This window comes from Xenopus tropicalis, chromosome 9, assembly GCF_000004195.4.
Source record: "Xenopus tropicalis strain Nigerian chromosome 9, UCB_Xtro_10.0, whole genome shotgun sequence".
Classification (NCBI taxonomy): Eukaryota; Metazoa; Chordata; class Amphibia; order Anura; family Pipidae; genus Xenopus; species Xenopus tropicalis.
In genome coordinates this window covers 27,746,373-27,760,947 of record NC_030685.2, presented here as the reverse complement: position 1 = coordinate 27,760,947, position 14,575 = coordinate 27,746,373, and positions in this window count along the sequence as shown.

Sequence of the window (14,575 nt, the reverse complement as noted above, 5' to 3'; positions counted from 1 at the left end):
CCTTTGACTGTTCCTAAGGACCATGAAGACCTGAGCCACTTTTTGTAGTTTCTTCACAAACATAAACCTTTTTTTGGCGAATTAATGGCAACCTTGGACCCCCAGCATAAAAGTTGTGCAGTTAGTTAGAAACAGCTGCAACCAACAGTAGCAAGGAGTTGCTCACAGTTCTCTGCAATAGGGAGCTCAGCCTATTTATTAAAGCCTGATAAAGGGAGGCAGTGCACTGGCTGACTTTAAAAAATGGAGTACACTTCCTATTAAAGTTAATTGTGTGCCTCTTGCTAAAATTGGTTGATGCATGGTGATAATGCCTACTGACTAGAGGAGATTTTTCCATATAGTGCTTCTTTAGTACAATATAAGTTTCAGTTTTACATGGTAAATTTCAGTGCATATGTTATTGTGCTGCCATATGGTAAGCAGAGACCCCAACCTGCTGCATGTGTTGTTACTCCCTGACCATGCCCTACAAATCCAGAACACTATGGGGCACATTTACTAACCCACGAACGGGCCGAATGCGTCTGATTGCGTTTTTTTCGTAATGATCGGTATCTTGCGATTTTTTCGGAAAATTGACGCGACTTTTTCGTTACTAATACGATTTGTGCGAAAAAACGTGAGTTTTTCGTAGCCATTCCGAAAGTTGCGCAAAATCTGGCGATTTTTCGTAGCGTTAAAACTTGCGCAAAAAGTTGTGATTTTTTCGTAGCGTTAAAACTTGCGCGTAACGTCCCACCTTTTAAGTTTTAACGCTACGAAAAAGGCGCAACTTTTCCCGCAAGTTTTAACGCTACGAAAAAATCGCCAGATTTTGCGCAACTTTCGGAATGGCTACGAAAAACTCGCGTTTTTTCGCGCAAATTGTATTGGTAACGAAAAAGTCGCGGCAATTTCCGAAAAGTCGTAAAGACGCCGGAAAAATCGCAAAAAATATGAAAAAGTCGCAAAATGTTCGTTTTCAAATCGGAATTTTTCCAATTCGGTTCAGATTCGTGTCTTAGTAAATGTGCCCCTATGTGTTTTGGTGAAGTTAGGGAGTGTTTCCAGGCTATTACACCATTGGCAAAGCAACAAGAGTAGACTAGAGTATTACAGTGAATCACCGTGAGAGAATCACAAAACATTTAAGACAGTTGACGTGTCAAGGTACATGCATGGGGGCTTCTACCATGAGGAAAGGTAAGAACAGAAAGCCAACTCTTCTAATGCAGGGAGCTCAATTGAGATGGCCCCTTGCATCCATCCATACAGTAACTAGAAAATAAGAAATAAATTCTATACAGTAACAGCTTCGTTAAAAGCACCAGGCTATTGCTTAATCATCTCAACTGAAAGGGGAAAAAAACCATACGCAAGTGAACTCATTTTTCCATTAGTGCCTGAGTCTCCAATGACAAATGATGAATGGTCATTTTTAATTTAGTTGCATGTAGGTCTGATGTTAATATATTAGATGTGTTTCCCTTCTCTGCTGCAAAGTGCTGCAGTCTGGGCTCTCCATATAAGAGCAAGTCTGTTCCAGAACACAGGAGGTCAGACAAGGTTTGGAAGGTAGAAGATGAAATACCCACATTCTACTGTATATTCTGTGCAAGCGGTTTTCATCTCTCCTGAAACAGAGGGGTCAATAGAAGCCAGAGGCTGTGTTTAATACATGGCAGAAGTAGAGCCGCAGATGTTATTTGAGTCAGATCTATGCTGGAAGTGGTTTGTTGGGGAAAGGATTTCCAAGCAGCAAGGAGGTACTTAGTGATTGTGATAGCCCTGGAAAATATGCGCACGATAAAGTATTCATGGCGATCTATCTGAAGATCTCAGGCGTTGCTCTCACTTTCTCATCTGCACTCCTCTGCTTATTTGCTTTGTCTGCCATTGTATGATTCAGTTAGGTCCCAGGGTTCAGGTCACTGTTTTCGCACTCGAAACAACGTGAAATGTGAGGCAGCAGCTCAGTACAAGTGACTTACAGGAAAAGCGATATTCTCCAAAAAATTCTGATTTTGTATTTTATGCCAGACAGACACAATAGCAATTAGTTAAACAAATACAGCATTTGCCCTTATATTTGTTCTTGCCCAGCAGTGCAATTTAAACCTTTTCCTGAAAGGAAAGGAAGGTTTAGTTCAGGGAGCAAAGGCAATGGGAAAGGGCAGTGAACTACAATCCCTTCCATGGGAGATACCAAGATTTAAACAGGTTTTTAACCAAATAGTTTCTTAAAAAAGAGCCTTACCATACACTATTTCTGCACTCTAATGTGTATCTAACAAGCTGTCTAGGCTCAATTTCAATCAATCTGTTAAATTGCTTGAGGCAGGTAGCAAGGTGATGTGCTCTAATACTACGTATGGTAGTACTAAGTATGGGATCCGTTATCCCAAAACCTGTTATCCAAAAAGCTCCAAATGATGGGAGGACCATCTCCATTTTGATCAAATAATTCAAAACTGTAAAAAGTATTTCTATTTTCTTTGTAATAATAAAACTGTACCTTGTACTTGATCCCAGCTAAGATTTAATGAATCCTTATTGGTGGCAAAGCAATCCTGTTGGGTTTATTTAATGTTTCATTCATTTTTTAGTAGGACTTAAGGTATTGAGATCCAAATTATGAAAAGATCCCTTATTCAGAAAACCTGAGCATTCTGGATAACAGGTCCCATGCCTCTGTATCTGTTCCATAAAAACAGTAAGTAAGTAGTAATTTACTTCTCTTACTACTTCCCACCCACTGAAACTCCAGCTATGAAGAAGGCAATGAATGCAGACTGCAGTGGTGATGTCAATGACCCATTTGAACTTTTAGGGCAAGGACAGACAGAGTTACTTGTCATGGCTACTAAATGCCAGAAAATACCCTGCCATAGACAATACTGAGAATTGCCTCTGCTAAAACACACATAGAGACAATTATCAGTAAATGATCAGCATTGTCTATTCTTGTATCCATGACAAGTAGCTGCAACTAGTAGCTCTGTGTCTTCCCCAGTAGGTACTAGTTTTAATAAGACTAATTTAGCAGGTATACATTACTACTGAATTAAGTGCCCTTTATTTTCTGTTTCCATATGGAATTCACCCAAAGGAATTAACAAGGGTGTTATGTAATAAAAGGCACTAAGTTTGCCATTTGCCCAGGAGCAGTAAGCCATAGCAAACAATCAGAAGGTAAAATTTACTGGTCACCTGTTTAAAAGCAAACATCTTATTGGTTGCTATGGGTTACTGCTCCTGGGGAAATTTAGTGCCTTTTATTACATATGGTGGAAAGTATATGGGACATGTCCCAAGAATTTGTGCATTTGGGACAAATTTTTGCCATCCCCCAGTTCCCAAATGCCACACGTCCTCCTACCCAGTACCCGAGAACCTGAAATAATTTATTAGCGACTCTTTATTGTTGCCCCAAATTCCTAAATGCCACATGTCCTCCTGGTGGAGCAGCAAACTATGTAAGTGGCTCATCATTATACCAGCTCCTTGTCTCTGTTTACCTTTCCGCATGGGAGCAACTTTTACTTGTGGCTGGGCGGCATGACACCCCTAAATTTATGCCGCCCTAGGCCCTGGCCTTTGTGGCCTCACAACAAATCCTGGCCTGTTGATAGCAGTGGGAAGTAAAGCGAAGTGTTAATGAATACCCATGCACATCTACATCCTTTTCCTCCACCAACTGAAGCAACCAGGGTCCTATTAGGAGATTTCAGGTTAGATTTCGGGTAGATTTCAGCTGCCAATTCGAGTCCTTTAGACCAATTCTGCTGCTTATCTGCTTGTGATGGGCACCACAGATGGTTCTATTCGACTGATATCTGGCATAAAATTGGCCAGATCTAGATTGGGCAGATTTGATTTTCCTGTTGGATCAGGGACTGCATTGACTGGTCCTTGGTCCATATACCTGCTGTTTTAATTAGATCATTGAATTAGCCCAGTACAGTGGGCAAATCAGCAAATGAGCAGATGGCATTGTGCATAACAATCTTAAGAATGGACTTGCTTCCCTGTACCAGACCTCCTTATGCAGTGTTACCCAGCGGGCTTGATGACTGCCACATATCCAGGTCCTGGCACTGTGTGCCATTTAAGAGCATACGTACGGAAAGCAGATACCAGATTGCCTTAGATAAGTACGCACGCTTCTTTTAGCTGATCAGTACCTTTGGAGAAAGGACTGCCTCAGCCTATCAATGCAGGCTTTCCCCTGTGTCAGGGGTGCTCTGGCAGGGATGGGGTTAAAAATACCTGAAGCCTTCCACCAATCAGCTACTGGGGGAGGCTTTTTAGAGACCTTGCCTCTCTGTGCTCGTTGCCTGAGCAAACAGGTTTTATGCGTTGAAGTGGGGTGTTGGGGAAAGCTTATTTCAGTTAGTTAGTGAGCTCCAGCTATCAGTTTGTATTTGACCTCGGCCTATCTAACTTTTATTTGTGTTAATCCCTGGTACTCCCCTATTGTATGATCTAGCTAGCCTCCTGACTACGCTCCTGTCTCATTCCCACTTAGTACCACACTGCCTCCCTTGTGTCTGAACTGGCCCATGTGAAAATTCCTCCGCTTCCAGTGTTCTCAGTGATACTGCTTACTCCCTGCCTCTCTGGCACTGTTGTGAGTTATAGTTCTGCATCCAGCCATACTCGCAAGTAAGGAGCTGGGGCTTGCTAATACAGTTCCTAACACTGTGATGAGTTATAGTTCTGCATTCATTTATACTTGTAAATAAGGACCTGGGGCTCGCTAATACAATTCTTAACATTTATGTGAGTTATAGTTCTGCATCCAGAACCACTCTGCCTAGGACAACTCCCATGGACTTTTACATGAACTCGCAAGCTTTTAGCTGTCAAATTTTTAATTTTTTGAGTTTGCACTTAATAAATGCCAAAAACTTTAGTTTTTGAACCATAACTTACATTTTGGGAGTTAAAGCATAAACACATTTGAATTGTGAAAAAGAATTCATATTTGAACGTTGGTAAATCATCCCATTAGTGTCTTAAACCCTAACCCCCTGGCTGCTTCTGCATAACACCTAGTTATGATTCAGTCATTTGCCTGAAATACTGAACAACAGGACCAGTCTGATTTGTCCCAGTCCAATAATTATATATACAGTATTTCTGCATGCCCTGCATAGTTATAAGGGCTCTGGCACATGGGGAGATTAGTCGCCCGCGACAAATCTCCCTGTTCGCGGGCGACTAATTTGCACGAAATCGCAACGCCGCGTGTGCCATCCCACCGGTGACTTACATTGTCGCCGGTGGGATGGCAGGTGAAGGCAACTCGGGGAGATTAGTCGCCCGCGAACAGGGAGTTTTGCCGCGGGCGACTAATCTCCCCGTGTGCCAGAGCCCTAAAGCTTATTGGCCCTGTCTGACCCAACAGACTGTCTGACCAACATCAAGCAGAAAATCAGCCAGATATCTATCAGGCAGGTATCAAAATCCTGTTGGGCCCTATAGGCTGTTGGTATTATCAGATAAAATGAGCCCAATTTGCCCAGCACAAATAACTTGAGCAGATAGTTGATAGACAATTTAAGTTCTAACATAAACAACCATATTATGTGCTCAATCCAGAACTGGATTTCTAAATTCGGTTTTTGTTTCTGGACAGATACCATTCTTCCCTTTCACACTTTCTCTTAATTTATCCATGTATAAAAGAAAAGTACATTAATTAAATAACAATTGATTCAAGGAGTATTGTAAAACTGCGATTTCAGGGTCAACCAAGGCAAATACCCACATGAAATTTAATAACAGAGAAAATATGAACATCCAGATTGCAGCCTCAGGACTTTTCTTTGTTGATTGCAGGACCTACAACATGTTGCGCCTGGTGGTTTTATTTTACTGTCAGTGCCCATGCTTTCTAACTCGTCAAAGTGTGGAGTCCTGCTGTTCTGGGATGTGTGATACACAGGTCTCTAGCATTCGCCAAGTGTAAGGGGAATACCGATGATTAAAACTGACAGAATGTACTAATATCTTATGGGCAGAATCACTCGGCTCCAAACTCTGTGCAGTGGAAACAGCTGGTGGTCCACTAAATTGCAATTAAAAATGAGAAGAGCTCAGCTATGTAATGTATTCCGGCTTATTATGCTGACAAGTAGGGAACAGGGTGAAAAAGAAACAGGCGAAGAAAAATGGAATGCTAGCCGCTTGCCCATGCAGGGAGCCTTATCTCAAGGATACCAAAAGTTCAGGGAATAAAGACATTTAATGTATTTGCAAAAACTTTAAAAGAAAAAAAACCTGCTTATGTTGCAACATGAATGTTTTTGTCAACATTCCATTTTTAATATGTTATTAGTTTTATCATTAACTGTTTCTTTTCTGGGACATTATATGTAACACAGGTCTACAGTAAATTCAGAATCTAGAAGCAACAACCACATTTAATACGGGTATGGGAGCTGTTATCCAGAAACCTGATATCCAGAAAGTTCTGAATGATGGGAAGGCTATCATCTATAGTCCATTAAGCAAATAATTCAAATTTTAAAAAATTATTTCCTTTTTCCTGTGTAGTAATAAAACAGCTAAAATATAATACTGTATCCTTATTGGTGGTAAATCAATCCTAGTGGGAATAGGCCAATGCCACACAAAGTGTATGGGGCATATTTTTGGCAAGCCGAAAAACGATCCATACGCTTAAAACTTTCCCTACCGAGCGTATTCAATTTGTTCGGGTGCAGGCACAGGGGGGCAGGGGGAGTTTTAAGCGTATGGAGGGTATTCTCGGCAAGTGTTTTTCAGCTTGCCGAAAATAAGCATCATACGCTACGTTTGGCATTAGCCTTAATTTGACTTTATATGATTTTTTAGTAGACTTTAGGTATGGGAATCCAGATTACAGAAAGACCCCTTAACCCGGAAAACCCCTGATCCCAAGCATTCTGGGTAACAGGTCCCATACCTGTATAATTAAACAGAAGTGGATTGCGGTGGGTATGGATAAATAAAGGAACACAATAAATAAAGGCTTATTGATAATGATGGAGCAAATATTTTATAAAGTGAGAGTTAGTGGTAGATTTCACTGCATTAAATATAATAAAAGGTGCAGTAACCCATAGCATCCAATAAGATATCTGATTTTAAATAAGTGATGAAGTTAATACTACCTGTTGCTATGGGTTACTGCACCTGGGCAAACTTACTCGGAATCATTTACCTCCACAAGTGCAGTGAGCAAAGTGCAATCATTTGTTTCCCATAATGCTGCATTTTTTCCCAGACTTCTAGCATTGCTGTGGTCACAAGTGGGAGCTGCATCTGACGCAACTGTGGCAATTATTCTTGTCCAGTTGACCTCATTTATGGTGTTTGTCATGTGAGTGACATGTGCATTGTATTCTTTAGGTGCAAGGGCGCTGCAGTTGCACTTCTGCAATTTTCCCTGCAGTCAGTGGCGCATTAAACCCCATTCATTGAAGGTACTTGTGTCACAATCTGCTCCTTGCACTTCTCTTTGGTTGAGCCTTGACCTTTCTGCCTTCCTTTCCGAATTGAGTAATTACGCAATAATCATTTACAAATACAATTACTTATTAAATTAGCAGCAATTTACAACTATTAGGGGCAAGAAGTTTATTTAATTGCAGGAAGTCCATTTGTGGAACTCTGCATAACCAGAATTGTTTGTTTTGATTAACTATACATTTCATTCTTAGTTTCCCATCCTTTTTTGACTGTCTGCATTTCTTCATATATAAGCACCATATATTGATAATAATAATAAAGATAAATAATAAATAAATGATTTTTGTACACTTGGGAAACTACACATTTGGCTTATTTTAGTATTAAATCATATTTATAAAAGATCAATACAGTTTTATACTATATATACTTGAAAATGATTTATGTTTAGGGATCCTAGATCCATTTAGAATCTAAGTAGTTCTCTCATAGGAAAAAGAGCAGGTGGTTACTCTTTATCTAAAAATCATAATTATTTTAACATGGGATGATCTGATCTAGTTATGAACATGAAACAATTAACATATTTCACCTCCCGATTAAGGAAAGCTATGGCCCTCAACACCTTGTTGGACTTTGTGAGAGCACAATAAGCACAGAGGTTCCCCATACTCTGTGTACTGGTTTAAAGAAAGAATTGACTACTCAAAATAGGATCATTGGTCAATTTAGAGCCTGCCCTCGTTTTTGAGCCTAAGGGCTCTGGCACATGGGGAGATTAGTCGCCCGCGACAAAACTCCCTGTTCGCGGGCGACTAATCTCCCCGAGTGAGCCAGAGCCCTAAATACGACCTGCCAAGCACCTTTCTTCATTTAAAATCTTTGGAACCATTGATATTGTGTCTGAGTGCTTATCATATTATGTTATGCAGTGCTAGGTAGTGATAAGCAAATCTGTCCTGTTCCGTTTTCCCTTGTTTGCATTACTGTGATAGGGAAATTAAGCTGGGTGCTGGGTTTATGTGAATGTCTGAATATTCTTTGTAAAATCATGTGTAATAGGCCAACACTTCAGTATAAATAAAACATAGCAATCCATAGTGTGAAAAGCCTCTTTGGGCTCAGTTGAATATCTTTCTAGCTGTGTGCCTCCTGTATAAGCCTTTTATTCTGAGACAAGATAAACAAATCTATTGAAAAGGTCTAACTGGGAGGTATAGGGATTTTTAAGTACAAATAGTTCATGTTGTGTTCTTTTTCTATGTGGGCAGGGGGTTCTCTCTTTACTATACCAGCTTTACTATACCAGAGATCTTTTATGTAATAGCCACTGTATGATGTATGCTTGGAGGCCTGAACTGTATGACCCACTGGGCTTGTGGTCCAGCCTTGATCGCTTATTGAAGCAATCTTTTTTTTTAGAATTCCGTGCCTTAGGATCTTAGGCCACTGTGCAAACTGTGAATTTCCTGTTAGTAGAACTCTACATATACTGAGCATTTTCTTTATACTTAGGTACATCACATTTCTGCTTTATAAGTACATTGTAGGTAGTTGGACGCCTGATGAAACTTGCAGCTGAGAAAAAGACTGTGGTTAAAATGATGTTTTTAAACAGTAAATTGAAAGAAAACAAGGAAACCCGTGAGAGGTTTAATTTGACAAAATCAACCTCAAGTTAAACATATAAAACCACAAAGTAGCAGCCACACTGGACTCTAAGTGCATAAGGAAATGGTGGATTGTGATTGGACAGTTAGCTCAGCAGTACAATGCATCTGTATGGTTGATCCTGTTTATATTGTTTATATGAGATGTTGCTAATGGCTTAGTGTATTTTGCCTCGTTTGATTTATGTATTCTGCATCATGCTGCACATTTAACTCCAAGCCAAATGGTACTTATGTGGTTGGAGGTGAGAAATCCGTATAAAAATGGTGGGGGACACCAAATTTTGGCCCCCACGACATCGAGTTGATGGTACCTATAAGGATCATGCTGAAAGCATGAAAGAGTTGGTCTGATGTAGGAGCACATCACCAACAAGAAGGGAGCCAATATAAACATGAATAGATAGTGTAATTATAGCACTTGTTACTGCCTAGGAGTCTGAGACAGGGGCAGAGTATTTAGTATGAGCAGTTCTATGCTCCATTGAGTAGAAAAGGATGGGGTTAGTTTCCCAGGTGACACCCGTCGGCGCAGGAGCCTAAGGGCTCTGGCACACGGGGGAGATTAGTCGCCCGCGACAAAACTCCCTGTTCGCGGGCGACTAATCTCCCCGAGTTGCCATGACCCGCCATCCTGCCGGCGAACATGTAAGTCGCCGGTGGGATGGCACACGCGGCAGCGCGATTTCCCGAAAAAGACTCGCGGGCGACTAATCTCCCCCGTGTGCCAGAGCCCTAAATAGTTAGGCCCAGAGTAGTTCTTTCCTTTGAGTAAATGCTATTAGAGCTGGTTTGCTGATAACACAGGGGTATATTTATCAAAGAAAGGCAACCCAGTTTGTCAGAGGGAATTTTACAGCTCTCCAGTAAAAACAGATGAACTGTGATGAACTCTATTTTGACTCTTTAATATATAAGCCCCTGGTGTGTAAGTACTTGTAAAGTGACTACTTTTATATATTGTGCATGCATTTATTTATAAAGCAAACGTGTATTGTACATAGGGAAGTGCCATTCTGAAGATTTTATATATATCAATAAGATTTTAGTTACTGCTCTTTAGAACCAATGGCACCAGCATTATGGTGACTCTTTCCTCCAACAATACAGTGAGGCCTGGCTAAGACACAGAGCTGTATGTAATGTGTGCACTGCCCAAGAGCAAAATAACATTTTGCTCTTGGGCACAAAGATGCAGGTAATTCCTGTCTGACATGCAGGTAGGAACAGCCCTAAACATGAAATCTTCAGCATCATCTTAGTCCAGTGCCTCAGCATCAATGGCCATACTTATTTTCCTCTAATTCTTGCATTTACATATATAGTTACATATAAAGTTAAATTGGGTTGAAAAAAAGACCACATTCCATTAACCCTTCCAAGTGAACCCAGCATACTCACAAACCTATACTGACCTACTCACATACAGACCCATACTGACCCATCTATCCACTCACATACAGACCCACACTGACCTATCTATCCACTCACATACAGACCCATACTGACCTATCTATCCACTCACATACAGACCCACACTGACCTATCTATACACTCACATACAGACCCATACTGACCTATCTATACACTCACATACAGACCCATACTGACCTATCTATACACTCACATACAGACCCATACTGACCTATCTATCCACTCACATACAGACCCATACTGACCTATCTATCCACTCACATACAGACCCACACTGACCTATCTATCCACTCACATACAGACCCATACTGACCTATCTATCCACTCACATACAGACCCACACTGACCTATCTATACACTCACATACAGACCCATACTGACCTATCTATGCACTCACATACAGACCCATACTGACCTATCTATACACTCACATACAGACCCACACTGACCTATCTATACACTCACATACAGACCCATACTGACCTATCTATCCACTCACATACAGACCCATACTGACCTATCTATACACTCACATACAGACCCATACTGACCTATCTATCCACTCACATACAGACCCACACTGACCTATCTATACACTCACATACAGACCCATACTGACCTATCTATCCACTCACATACAGACCCATACTGACCTATCTATACACTCACATACAGACCCATACTGACCTATCTATACACTCACATACAGACCCATACTGACCTATCTATCCACTCACATACAGACCCACACTGACCTATCTATCCACTCACATACAGACCCATACTGACCTATCTATCTACTCACATACAGACCCATACTGACCTATCTATACACTCACATACAGACCCATACTGACCTATCTATCCACTCACATACAGACCCACACTGACCTATCTATACACTCACATACAGACCCATACTGACCTATCTATCCACTCACATACAGACCCACACTGACCTATCTATACACTCACATACAGACCCATACTGACCTATCTATCCACTCACATACAGACCCACACTGACCTATCTATACACTCACATACAGACCCATACTGACCTATCTATACACTCACATACACAAACCCATACTGACTTATCTATACACTCACATACATAAACTATATATACAACCATTAATACTAACTGTAGATATTAGTATCACAATAGCCTTGGATACTATGCTTGTTCAAGAACTCATCCAGGCCCCTCTTATAGGCATTAACAGAATTTGCCATCACAACATCACTAGGAAGGGCAAACATGAAAAACTACCTACGCTGCTTCAAATGAAAGTTCTGTTTCTCTAATCTAAATACTGATATTGTATTGCCTGTGGTTTTTGCAGGGTTCCATTGTTGATTTTCATGTGCAGTTTCATATTCACACTTAGGGGCACATTTACTAACCCACGAACGGGCCGAATGCGTCCGATTGCGTTTTTTTCGTAATGATCGGTATATTGCTATTTTTTCGGAAATTATCGCGACTTTTTCGTTACCAATACGCTTTTTGCGAAAAAACACGAGTTTTTCGTTGCCATTCCGAAAGTTGCGTAAAATCTGGCGATTTTTTCGTAGCGTTAAAACTTGCGCGAAAAGTCATGATTTTTTCGTAGAGTAAAAACTTGCGCGAAACGTCGCGCCTTTTAAGTTTTAACGCTACGAAAAAGGCGCGACTTTTCGCGCAAGTTTTAACGCTACGAAAAATCGCCAGATTTTGCGCAACTTTCGGAATGGCTACGAAAAACTCGTGTTTTTTCGCGCAAGTCGTAATGGCTACGAAAAACTCGCGTTTTTTCGCGCAAATCGTATTGGTAACGAAAAAGTCGCGATAATTTCCGAAAAGTCGTAAAGGCGACGAAAAAATCGCAAAAAATAAGAAAAAGTCGCAAAATGTTCGTTTTCCAATCGGAATTTTTCCAATTCGGATTCGAATTCGTGTCTTAGTAAATCAGCCCCTTAACCTACTACATTTTTTAATAATACTGGAAGCAATGTGTTCAAAATATGCCAGTATTTATAAAAATAATTTCCATTTCCTTATCCCCCTGAATTTATTCATTTTTTTGAATTCTCATCACTGGGGTCACACAACACTGGGGTCTATTCTCATTGTGTCTCATTGTATATTTGATGTTGGTGGTCCTTTCCTGTTTCTCAAGGACAAAACTGCTACTTATATGTTTTTTTATTGTATGTACGCTTGACTCCAGAGGAAGAAATAACAGCTATTTTAACCACCTATAAGTAGCAGCAGATAATCTTTCCATGGAACATAGGCCTAAAGGCCAAAGCTACTCACATCCACAGGTTGGTCCATATGATCATCATATGATTGCCCCCCACAAAAAAAATCAAAACTGGGCAATGACTTGGTTCTGAAAATGCATGTTTGTCAAATGATCCTACTGAACAGCCATGGTTAGATCCACTTGATCAGTTCAGTTTAGATATCAACATGCGTGTGGCCGTTTTCATAGTTGCCTTTGAGTTGTTTACAGGGAAGAACAATAAAGTGTAATTAATGGATATAGGAACAAGATTTTGCTTGTAGGAAGTCTGCTACCAAAGGTCAAAAATGGGGTATACAATGTTTTTTCAGAGATGTCAGCTACATTTCATTCTTCATAATAAAAAAAACAAAACTCCCCAGTCTCTTATTAACACTATAAAAAAGAGGAAATATACTGTCTGTGGTTGTCATCTATGGGCTTTTTCTGCTTAAATCAGCAGTCACGGCTAATTTCCAGCGAGAAAGAACTTTCAGTATACAGCATTTGGAACTCTTTCCCCTTTTGCTCACATTCTGTTTAGGTTTGGTCTCATTCATCGTAGCTCCCAACCATAAACGTGTTTATTTTATATTTTATTTTGTGAGTGTTTGAAGTAATGCTTTGCTTATCTCACAACTGAAAGCAAATACAACAATCCTTTGTCTTTTGTGGTCTGAACTGTTCTTGGATGAATGTACCTCCCCGCTGAGTTTGCTGTACTTTGGATTATTGTGTTGGTGATGGCTGCCACGGATATTATTTTATCTTTGCAAATCCCAAATCAGAGCACAATGCTAAACCACTGGTTGTGATGTAATGGACACATCTTGGAAAGTCTGTATAGAATAGAGTAAGCTGAAACTAGATAAACCGACTTTCTGTAAACAATTCATAGCAAGAACAGTGTGCTAATATGTTGTCTAAATTAATTTATTTTCCTTCTGTTTGGTCCCATGCCCACAAATTCTTCTCTGCCAGAGCTGTCCAGCTTCTAACTGCAGCCATCTTTCTTAATGATGAACAAGTACATAAGATAAGGCCTCCATCACAGGGGAACATTGAATGATTGAATGATACCAACGCACATTAAGAAAAGTACAGTTGTGACCCCCCCCTATAGTTACATAGTTACAAAGGGTTGAAAAAAGACCAGAGTCCATCAAGTTCAACCCTTCCAAGTAAATCCAGCACACACAAACCTATACTTACCAATCTATACTATCACATACATAAACTATATATACAACCACTAATACTAACTGTAGATATTAGTATCACAATAGCCTTGGATATTCTGCTTGTTCAAGAACTCATCCAGGCCCCTCTTAAAGGCATTAACAGAATCTGCCATTACAACATCACTAGGAAGAGCATTCCACAACCTCACTCCCCTCACCGTGAAAAACGACTTACGCTGCTTCAAATAGTAACTCTGTTCCTCTAATCTATAATATATATTATTTGTTACAAGCTTTGTACAAGCAACAGGCAGACCTTTCAATAGTGCATCCAGTTAGGGGCAAATTCTCAAGGTTCAGCAGATATTGGAGGCACTGCAGAACAGCAGTTGTAGGCAGGAAGAGTAGAGAACAGACACTATAGTATATAAAAGTGTGTACAGTAATAATTTATATCAGTGGTTTGCAGTTTGCTACCCCTCATATCTTGTGGAAGGACTTCAAAGCACCCACCCACAGTAAAAGTCTGTCAGGGGATGCTGGAAGTTGCAGTTCAGTGATAAAGGGTCGTTGGGTT